Genomic DNA, 11,921 nt, shown 5'->3' on the forward strand with positions numbered 1-11,921 from the left:
ATTCTACATCAGAGCTTGAGACTTAAAAGAGTTTTACTGCTGTGACTCAGGAATAATTATTAGGCAGATAATGCCAATACCATTATAACCTGTAACAAGATAATGACAGTAACATAAAATGAAGCATTGATGTAAGTATGGGATTTCATTACTGATAGGGAAGTAACATGAACCTGCCCAGGGAAGTTGAGAACAAAGCCATCTGGTGCAATGTTTGAGAAGTCTTTCTGTGGGACTGCACATCTTGAGAGGTATATCAGTTTGATAAAATTTCAAACTTCACTTTCCACTCCAACTTGTAATTCCTAATTTTATAAATTCTTCAAAAAAAAAAAAAAAAGAATAAAAATGCATGAGGGTTCTATATGTTTTCAGGAAGTTCCTCCAAAGCATTTCTCCTTACATTTCTATCTGAAATGAGAGACATTCAACAAATCTTACTAAAAAAAGCCATCATCTATTATCAGAGGCCTTCAAGAACAGCTCTAAGAATTTAAGGAAAAACTTGTTTTAAGGACTATTCTGTTCCATACTCATTTTATGCACTAAATAATGTAGTAAATGGTTGGACTTTTAACAAAGGATATCCTTTGTACAGTAATTCCTGAAATATGAAATATGACCTTCCCTCCTCCCCCAAAAGAATTTATGTTCCTATGAACTACCTCACTTGCATTTTAGGTGCCTATATCCATCATTCTCATCCTCAGAACTCCCACTCAGCAGCTGCCTATTTTGGCAGCACTTATAGTCTGTCCATAGCCATCCCAGGTTTTTACATTAAGGATCTGTACAGACGTGAAATTGTACTTCTGAGAATGCTCAGAAGCTGTGTTGGCTCAACAGAGTCAAGCACCTTACCAGCAAGGTTTATTTAAAGGGCAGGTGAAATAAGCACCTGCCTACTGTAACAAAAAGTTGCAGCTGGCAAAAAAAACCCCAGTGTTCCAGAATGAAATATTATTCATTGGCAATAATTCTTTTCCTGTTTAAAAAAAAAAAAAAAAAAAAAAAAAAAAAAAGCTCAAACAGTTCTCAGAAATGGGATTTTAAGTGAAGAAAGCTGACATGATTAAATTATTTTACTTCTTATTTTATCAGGGAGTTAGAAGGTTAATGGGAATGGTCAGAAAAAGCAGTTTTGCTTGTTCTAAAAAAGTACGCTAAATGGAGAGCTGTCAATAGAAGTCCCCAAAGTGATACTCCACATGCCTCTGTACGATTAAAGCAGCTGTGTGGGCTCTCCTGGAGTGCCAGCCTTCTCAGATAGAGCTACCTGAGGAGCTAGTGGTGCCGTTAGTGCCATCCTGCACCACAGTCCGAGAAAACAACTGAGCATAACGTGGGATGGGACACAAGGTGGTAGGCTGCTGGTTTAGGGACTCATTTGAGAGGGGACATGATGCTTCTTTTACTAGGATCATTTCTGTTTCTTACTTACATTTGTAGGACAAAATACAGAAAGGCTCTTGGAAGGAAAGGCTGGAGCACAATCTCCACAGTCCAAAATGAATGCTGTAATCTCTAGCCAGCAGAGTTATTTGTTTGTGTTTTCAGTGAGTCCCTTTTTTCTTCATCCTTTACTTCCTGCTCACAACTTCCCAAATCTTGAATTATTTTCTGCATAGTGGTGTGGCTGCAATGAGAGTATCCCCTTCCTAATCCTTTACAGAAGCCTTTAGTCCCAGGGGGTGATTGTGTGGGAGGTAGAAGATATGGATTTAATTAAATTTAAAGGCAGTGGCCCTTTAAAGTGAGCTAGTCAATCCCTATCCTTCATTTCTAGTCTGTTATCCAAGAGACAGGGTATCACTAGAGTGTGTATTTTAAAAGGAAACATAGGGCAGCGAGTGAAGAGTTGCAGATGGGGAGAGTAGTCCCTTGAGGAAGAGGGTGGTGGGTCCTCTGTGTATGGCCAGTCACGAGGACCCAGAGAACAGACTTCAAACACAAAAGCACCAACTGTTTTGTGTCATAAGAGATATAGGTTCATCCTTGAAGTAAAAAAAAACCCACCATATGCCTAGAGCTAATGGCACCATTTGTACTTACATGTCAGGTGGTGGCTGTAGGGGGGAAGAAAAAAAAAATGTCAGGTAGTTGCTGAACTTCCATTTTCTTACAGCTCTCTCAAGACCTTTCTTTTCTTCAGGTATCAGCCTTTTGCTATGCCAGATATGCAATAGACTCCAACAGATCATTTGATTTGTATTTGTCTGTGCCTGGAATCAGTGATGACAAGCCCTTCAGTTTGCATGTATGCCCAGGATTTGGAAGTGTTTTCCAGATTTAAGTCCCACATTGTCTGGTCATTTCTTTCTGTGTCCTAAAATTCATGCCATATTATTGTGATATAACATTAAGAAGCAAAAAATCTGCATCTTGTTTCTAGGAGGAGAGATACAGATATCATAGTTTGGATACTAGTTTGAAGCAATAGGTTCCAGTGCTTCTGCAAAGGTGCCTGTGTGAGCAGAGCTATAAATCTTACCTGTCTCAAAGTCTCAATAAATAACTTGAATGTTCATTTCTATCAGGGTGGATCTTTACATAACTAAGCCCTGATCCTTCATAAATGGCTTTGCAATCTTATAACAGAAGGTACTACATATACATTTCAGATCATTATCCATCTTAATTATTATCCATTATATAAACCTCCTTGGACTTCAGACCTGAAGTTCACATATCAGTATGTCAGTATTCAGCATAAGAATGTGCTAGTTTGGTATTAAAAAACTCTTTAATTAGAAGTGGTGCATTTAACAGTTACTAGATTTATTTTCCTTTTTTTTTGGCAGAAGGAGTGGATCTTGAGGTTGCTATTTTAATACTGAGCTAAGAGGGGTTTTTCATTATCTTCAGAGGTAAATAGTAGGTGGAAAAATTTTGGGTCATGAATCACATACCTTTGACGTTACTTTGGGGGGCACTGTAGTCCTACAGAAATGTGTAGCAGAACACAAAAGATGGGATATATGTTAGGAGATTTGCATGGGACACTGCAGCTTGAACACAGGTGAAGGACAGTCCCCAGGTCATAAGGACCTCCCTTCTTGAGACACGGCCTGCTGGATGATTGTTAATTTAAGTATTATTATCATCAGAATGGGCAGGCCTTTATTATGGTGGTGATCAAAGGGAATTAAGTCCTAAAGTGGTATTCCTATTGTACTGAGCTGCGTCCTTAGTCTTTCAAGTCCTGAAACGCTGTTTTACATTTCTTGAACTGAAGAAGTACATGTGTAGGCTGTCATCTGTGTAAGCATGATTTCATTTCCCTAAGCTTCAGCTAAGTAGCAAAAGGCAAGATGGTTGCGCACACATGACCATTACCACTCATACATTCACCACCAAGACCTGTTTTAACAGAAATTAATGACAGTAAGAAGAGGCTCAGATCACTTATGCTTGAAATCATTAACATATTTACTTAACGTGGTGTTACTTTTAGCACCTCACTGGTGTGCTGAATGCGTGCAACACATTTATAGATATTAAAATCATAGAGTTGGTGACAAACAACTCTTAAACATCAAAGCCCAGAGAAAAACTAAGTAGGAGTTAAAGTGTCTTGTTATAAAATATGTAGCTCAGAAAGCAAACAGTTTATTTTGTTTATTTTGATTTGCAAAGCTATTCTTCCACATGAGAGGAAACCAGACAATTCAAATCAGTTTCTAAGCCTCAAAAAGTACAAGCTAGATGGAGAGCTTATATTTAAAGTTAGTTGCAGTCTTATTTGCCACTGTTTTCTCACAAGAAAAGAACAAAAGTATGTCTTAATATTTTTGCATCTTTATATATCAGAAATTTGCCTTCCCACACTTAAAAAGAAGTGCTGGAAAATAGGGTTATTTTGATCCCTGGGCCAAGTTCTTTAATGCCAAATCGCAGTGTGGAAAGAATGTCTCCGTCCAAGTTATAAATCCTTAAAATGAGCTTTGATGGAAAATCTGGAGTAGTTTCACAGTAGAATCTCTTCAGCTCCATGTGAGGAGCCTTGTTGCTGCTTTGCTAAGGCAGGTGCCCACTCCATCCAGGAATGGTCTGGTTGATACCAAGAGTGGCTTCTTGCTTGTGAACAAAAAAGGAATCAACAAAGCAAGGATATTTTCGTTCTGCAAATTACTTCATGTTTTCCAGTCAGGTCTGAGATTGTAGAAGTTTTTTGTCCATTCTTCTGTGTTGTTGTGATATTGGTGAGCCACAAAAGAAACCTGTGCAAATTCGGTTCATTTTTCCCTTACAGAAAACTTAACTTTGTTTACTGTGGGTTTGTTTATTAAAGTGAATGCAGGACTAGTCATGAAACTTATTCTGGCAGTGACAAGACATTTATGAGACATAAGATTCATGCAAGTTTAGAGTATAGGAAGTCTCATTCAGGGGAAGGGAATGGGGCCTCTGGTGGGGGGCGGAGGGGGGGGGGACACGACACACATAACATTGCTGTCCAGTGCCCAGAAAAGTAGAAATACGGCTTTCTTTTTACCCTTCTTCCTTTGGACAGGCACAGGTGCTCCTTCCCAAACCAGCTGTTTCTTCTAAGGGAGATGTCTTTAGCCAGGAACTGTCACAGGCAGCCGCGGCTCAAGCTTTAGGCAGGCTTGGATGATGTTCAAGTGTGTGTGCACATACAGGAGGGAGAGGGAGTTTCATATATTTCAGTTCATTTATTTGTATTAGGGAATGTTGGCACTGCCCTTTTGGTCAAATTAATTTCTTCACAAATCACCACTATCAAGACCAAAGCATGTCCTCCCCTTATATTTGTCACTGCTATAGCATCACACCAGCTTACAGAAGCATCTCGGTGTATGCCACGCAGGACAGTCAGCAGCTTTTTCTATCACATACTCCCTCTTCCCCACCACTTCTGGGACACACATATGGCAACATTAGCAGGAAGGGTTGCTCTGCAGGGAAAAACAGTTTGGTACTAAGGAACCATCTAAGGTACACATTTTGGGGATGGAGGGTCACTCGGATTAGTTCTCCTTTTGTTGCATGGACTAAATGCCGGTTGGTGAATGGAGTGCGTTCAGCGAGCTCTTGAAGCACATCCCTCTGTTTCATTTCATGTGAAGGGGATCTCTGAGAGAGCACAAGTGATGGGAGACTGCCTTTAGAAGCGCACTCCTTATCTGAACTAAAATGCCAAGACAGATTCACCTTCTGAGTGGTATCTCTAGGTGTAACACCTATGCCCAGCGGGGAATCCTGGTCTTCCTCACTCTAATAAAATTAACTGAGATATCAGTTTGAATCAATGTTTTATGTAAAAGCTGTCTTGAATAATAGGTCCTGTATTTTATTGTACTTTCACTAAACGGATGCTGAAATGTACTTTAAAGTTACAAAATATATGTAAGAAATAATTCCAAAGTTGTACAGGCAAGTACATGGAGTATTTATAACAGAAAGTCTCAAAGTTGGCTGTTTTGGAGGATTGCTCTGTGTGGCCCTTAGTATTGTCTCCTGCTAACTCAGGAAGCTCAAGGCCAATATTAATAACCGTGGTGGTGTTGCGCCCTTAACAAGTATCGCTTCTCAGCAGCACAAGTCTGCAGAGAAGCAGCTGTCTGGTCGGGCCCTCTGCAGCTGCAGGATGAGTATCTGGCTCCTTCCTGTGGTACTTCATTGCTATTGCACAGGACTGAAGAGTAGCTGCTGCAGGAAGCCAATAAACAAAACGATACAATTAAACTGTACAGCAAATCGGTATGATTCTTTTCAAAGGATGAACAAGTTATTTCATTCTATAAAGAGTTGGATTTTTAACTGTGCAATATACAAATCACTTAGCAAAACTTACACACAAATACACACACAAATACACACACAAATACACATCCACCGAGGCTTATACTGTTACCTTGCATCTGGCACAGATGCATCAAAAGTCTTGCCCCTGTGCCATTGGTGAATACTGGCCTCAAACACATGTACTAGATTAATTCTGACCTGGGATTTAGTAAGAAATGGGAAGAAAGAGAGCACATTAAGTCAGTACAAATGTTACTTGGGTGATTAGATCACAAACTGTAAGTGAAACTTGGAAATATAAAACAGCACCCTTAAAGCTGGGTAAGTCATCTAAAGCTTGCCAGTGATTGTTGAAGAGTATTGTTTCTATTCATTTTCTTAGCTGGGATTAGTGGAGTTTTATTTAATTGTATTTTTATCTGAAAATTACTGAGTAGTGTTGATGGATGCATGCTGCTATTTACAAAATAGAATCACACTATAGGGATTCTGACATTTTGGTTAATTGGTATGTATCCCTCTAAATGGTTTCTATTCCTTAACTTGTAATTGTTCTCATTTGCTCAGTGGGATTTAGAAACAGGGTTTGTGGAATGTCATTTAATAGTCATTTCATTTTGTTAAATGAAATGCATTGGCTTCCATCTTGCCTATAAATTAAGTCATTCTAGTTTCATTTTCTGGCCATATATTTTTAATTGTGTAAATATTTTTCCTTCTCGTGTAATTTTGCTTAATGTTACAAAAAGTGCCACCCCCAGCCCCCAGCTTTACTTTATAACAAATGAGTCGCAGTGTGTTTTCTATAGTCCGTTAAATCCGGACATAAATCGGATGCTTGCTCTGTCTCTTATGGCAGTCTAAATGGGAACCATTGTTTTCAAAGTTAGCCCTTTTCCTTGCTGAGTGGAGGACTGAAACTAATAAATTATTCTTTAGCAACCCAGAGAAATAACCTTCAACAAGAAAATATTTAAAAGGTCAGATCCTGCCTTCTAGTTAAATTTTCCTTAGTGTAGAGGCAGCGGGAAGGAGAAAGGCATCTCATTGCAATCTGATTTCCTCACCCTCTTCTAACTCTAGTCTATGCGTTGCCCAGCTTCTCTTTATAAATACAAGCAGCTTCAGGGACACTGCAACACATGTTTTGCTACCCACAATTTATTAGCCAAGAATAGCTACACTGAAGTCGAGTTGTGGTCATACCCTCTCCTCTGGCAAGTCCTCTTCATCAGGGACTCTGGGGCTGTTATGTAGGCTCTGCTGGGTGTTCAACATCCAGGGCAGGCCATACACTACAAAACCGCCCAGGAAATAGATATAGAGCCTTTACAGCCCATTCTGTAGCATACTGGAGAACAACAGAAACAGGTCGTCAATCTCTTCTTCTACAAGCATGATTTGAATGAGCGTCTATGGGTGAAAAGCTCTAAGTGCTATCAACTCTCCGTTGCCTCCAATGGCAACATTTTAAGCAGAGTAAATACATTACACTAGAAAGTCACATAGCCCTTTTATTCAGTCAGCAGTGCTGTATTTCCACTTTGGCTGACTGTTAAAATCCTCGTGTTGGGACTTTCTAATAGTTTAATTTTCCTTTATTCCAAATTTTTTTTAAAGAAAAAAAGAGGATTATGAAATATATTGATATAATCCAAACATAGAATAAAAGACAGAATCCTGCTGTGCTAAAAAGTAGTATTGTATATTGCTGTGAACCATGGCAACCCAGGTACACTGTTAGCCACATTTTTTTGTAATAGGTAACTTTTCCTTCCATTTCTCCAATTCTTGTTTGCTACAAGATAAAGAGGAAAGAAAAGTCTGTGGGAAGGTTGCTCTTGCCTACAGATTCCTTTTGGGAAATGGAGTTCTTAAAAAGAAATGGAGTTCTTAAAAAGCCTCCTCAGCCCCAAAGGTATTAGGGTGGTATCGTGCACAGAAGAGAGCATGAGACTGAGCACTGGGGGACAGCATTTCAATTCTTTAGTGCTAATGAATGAGGATACAGTTGTCTCCGAGAGACTATTTTAAAGGACAAGTGATGAGAACTGGATACTATCTATTTATTCCCACATATCTAGGAAGGAAACTTTTTCACATAGTGGATAAATATTTAAATATTTTTCAGATATAACCTACCCTCCTAAATGGCATGGAAATCTGTCACAAGGTCTTGGCATAACTCAGTTGGCAGCAACTGTTGTTCTTCCTAAGCAGCAGCATTGGCACATGAAGGAGTGACAGAGGCATACTCTAAGTATGGAAAGCTGTCTTCTCGATAGCAACAGGAGACCATTTTCAGATCTGAAACTCTATATTCTGTAGCAAACAAACAAAAATATGCGGAAGGATCCTGATTCTTGGAATATGCATTTTCCCACCAAGCCTATTTATAAAACTGCCTGATAAAAAAGCATATAGAAGAAATGACTACAACTCAGAATATCTGGGTTGTATTCTCAGCTCAGTTTGCCCTTGAGTGAGCCACATTACAAAAAAAAAAAAAAAAAAAAAATCCACCGAGGAAGCCTTTATACCTCAGTTTCCCCACATCTACCAAAATAGTAAATAAATAGGAGTGATCTCATTTGTGCCTGGAAAGTACGTTGAGATGATTTTGTGGAAGATGCTAACGAAGTGTCATACATTATTATTGCATCAGGCTGGCTGTACTTCTGAAATCCATCTGACATTTCCCACTTGACACGGACTGTGGGTGGTAACATTTCTGTATTAATTTTAAAGAGGATGCATTATAGCACTGCCTGATGTATAATCACATGGTTTATGATTAAAACGTTTTCTAAGAAGGGCAGTAACCTGTGAGATCCTCTCTCTTTTTCACTTCGTTAAACTACCGCGTTACGAAGTGTATTGTTTCATTAAGGATCCTGCCAAGCAGCTCTGCTGTGCTCCTTATAGCTACGTGTGAAGCATGGAGGTGAAGTTCATAACTATATTTGGGTATCAGAGTTTATTTCCTCTACTCTCTTGAAGGTTAGCATGACGAGCGGCTGAGGAATGCTAGGGGAAACCGTTGTTAACATGAGCAGGCTGTGCCCGAGCTCGGATTGCCCCCCTGAATCCTGTTTCGTGTTGCAAGCAGTTAAATCACCAGGCGCCGGGACGGGGCTCGGACCACACAAACACAGGATCGGGTCTGTTCCGTTATCGTGTGGCTGAGACTGGTCCTCTGCATCGCAGATAACGGCGGCTCTCCCGTATGTTGTCAGCGGTCGGAGCCTAGCGTTGAAGTCGAATACTCCCCAGTCAGACGTGCCTGTAACGCAGGGTGGTAGGAGAGGAAGCTTGGAGAGGAAATGAGTAAGTCAGCAGCCCGGCCCAGTGCGTAGCTGTACGGCAGGGTTACTGGAGCAAGCTGTGGAGCGGGGAGGAAGTGTTGCAACGACTAACCCCCCTGTGTGTGTTCTTCTCTGAAACAGCCTCATCATAGAAAAATCAAAGATAAGAGGACTTTTGGGAAACATTACTGCACAATTAGTGCAAGACAGAATGATCTATTGCTAGTTCTGAAAAGAGGGGGAGCATGCACAGCTCCTCCTTAGAGGTGCCTAGCACCCAATGAAAGGGGAGCACCCATAAAAAGCAGACTGGTGCATGAAGTTACTGATTTTTTTATCTTCTGTTCTGCATGACTTTTCTGTCCTTTGCAAACTGAGTATTGTCAATGATGATGCACACTGGAGCTTTATGTTTTCCCAAGGAGTTTAAGATAAAATTTCGAAGAGGTGCATAGTTACATTGATACTTAAAAACTGTGGAGAGGATTCTCTGTTTCCCATGATATTTGCATCAGAGAATTTAATGTAAAAAGAATATAGAGGCATGTGTACATTCTTATAATTTCATGTGTATGTCTATATGCTTCGTATTTTTTACAACTGACTCCTGAGCAGTTGGGTCCCTGGAAGAATGAGATGAATGAGAAGGGCATCCTGTGGGGATGGGGGGAAAACAGAAGCGAGTGGTGATCCCTATGGAAAGAGAGGAAATTAAATGTGACATTCCACTGCCAACTGGGTGTTGGTTTGCTATATTCTCTCTGTCAACCACTCTTTGCCTTTTTGATTTTTTAAGAATACTTCTGAAGTGAAAAAACTCCTCTTTTACCACTGACTCCTCCCAGTATTTTATTTCTACCATTGCATGACTATCAAAATACTGACCATCAGTAAAGTTTTGGTATGATGTGGATTATCAACCTTTGTTTACACAACACCGATTACATTCTTTATGCTTGTCACTTTTAAATTAATGAGAAAAGAAAATTATGAAGGGGGTGGATGGGTGGGTGAAGTCCATTCTTTGAATACTAGATAACTGCAAAGCAGCTGCTAGAATGAAATTTCCCTGGCTGCTTAGTGAGAGGATCGTTCAAATTGTAGTCAAAATTAGGGTTGGTACACCAGATTATGTGTGGGTGTCGCAAATGAAAAAGGAAATGCTTGGTAAAGTATTTTTGTTTGTAATATGAAGCTAACCTAAAATAATATTAGTGGGTATTAAATTCTGTATGTTCCAGTGGATCAGTTTCATTGGAATACAGAAAATAGTTCTGTTTATAGTAATAGCTCAGCCAATATATCTGAGACATTACTTTAGAAGAATGACTGAAGTTGAAATACTAGTAGTAGGGAATACATGATGCTATGTGTGTGGTATGTGTCTTTTATCATCATGATTTCATATTGTTCTAAATATGTGTTCATACAATCTTTAGAGACGCCACATTAGCATTCGTTATATATGGTTATACAGTTGAAGAAACACTTTCTTAGCTACAGTTGGCTTTAAAAAACATTTTAATGGAGCCTTTCATGTCACTCACCTGTTATAGAGAAAAAAGAATATCAGTCAGTGAAAACACAGGTGACTGAAGCAGACTTCTGGGTGCAGCAGGGAAATTGAGGGCCCCATCTAACAGCAGCATCCTTTGGCTATGGGAGAGCTGAATCTGCCTCCACAGTTTCATTCTGTGGAGTTATCTAAAATTCTAAAGCTGTCAAGAAAGCTATGGCAAACCAGCTGGTGATCCACCTGCAGGAATATGGGAAGAAGTAGTGTAGACAAAACAAGTTACAATTCTCTGTCTCTTTTAATGAAGAGGGAGAAAATCTGTGACAAAGGTACTCAGATAGCGAAGGAGTCCTTAGCGTGTGAACATGGACTGAGCGGTGATACTTTTGCTGGGTGGAAAGTGGATGTTGGTTCTCTGGGTGAGACTCTGGACTGGGAATTGCATCCATTTTCCTGCCCTGGCTCTGCCACAGATTTCCTTGGTGAACTAAGCAAATAGTTAATGGCTTTGGCCTCTGTTTTTCTGTTCACCAAATGGGATTCTGACCCCTTCCTCCCAAGGGTCTGTGAGGTTAAGTAAAAGGATGTTTATAAAGTGAGCTCATATTGTTTTTATGGAAGAGGTGCAGTTTCAACATTTTCAAACAATATTCTCAGCAGAGAAATTAGCTATTATATTTACTTATACAGTGATGCTGTCAAACCGATATGCTTTCTCTCAGTGGTAACATCCCACTGTGGTGGGAGGTTCTGTACAAGTCCTCTTTTTTGGGGTGAGGAGAGAGGCCACTGACACCCCACAAAAGGGAGCCAGCGCTGGCTGCCAAGGGCCACTGATACCCTCCAGCTGTGTGACACCCCTGCGCCAAGCTCCGCTAGTCCGAGCTGCCTCTGGCTGCCGGGACAAGCCGGGATGGTGTCAGCACCTCTTGGGATGAACTCTGCCTTCGGTACATAGGTGAAGGTGTCTGTTCCTCTTATCTCACCCTAAGTGAACCTGGTTGCCCTTGTGTGCATGCTATAGGTGTTACCAAATGCTCTCTCTGTGTACGTATATGCCTTATGAAATGCCTTCAACCTCTCACTTCAACCCTCCTCCTCCCTTATTTTGGAGGATGTAGTTCAGCTGGTCCTTTTCAACCTTTTGTTGATAAGTGTCATTTTTGTGCTGCCTGTTGCTAAGTATTTGGTGCTGCTCAGTCTCACCCTTCCCCCCTCCCCTTTTGGCGGAAAAGGACGCAGCGTATTTCCAGAATATATACTCTAATTCCAGCAATGAGACTACTGTACATCTGGTGCTCTCAGTCTCCCCTGTGCACATTATAGCACGC

The 11,921-nt window shown here is 40.3% G+C and overlaps 1 protein-coding gene across 1 annotated transcript in view; it reads left to right on the forward strand.

Moving 5' to 3' along the window:
* LOC104080389 (neuron navigator 3-like) overlaps positions 1-11,921 on the forward strand; it is a gene marked incomplete at its 3' end in the record, with an annotated part of 113,828 nt that overhangs the window by 69,099 nt on the left and 32,808 nt on the right. The window lies entirely within an intron of this gene.

Source organism: Fulmarus glacialis, unplaced genomic scaffold (assembly GCF_000690835.1).
Source record: "Fulmarus glacialis isolate BGI_N327 unplaced genomic scaffold, ASM69083v1 scaffold7908, whole genome shotgun sequence".
In the NCBI taxonomy this organism is placed as follows: Eukaryota; Metazoa; Chordata; class Aves; order Procellariiformes; family Procellariidae; genus Fulmarus; species Fulmarus glacialis.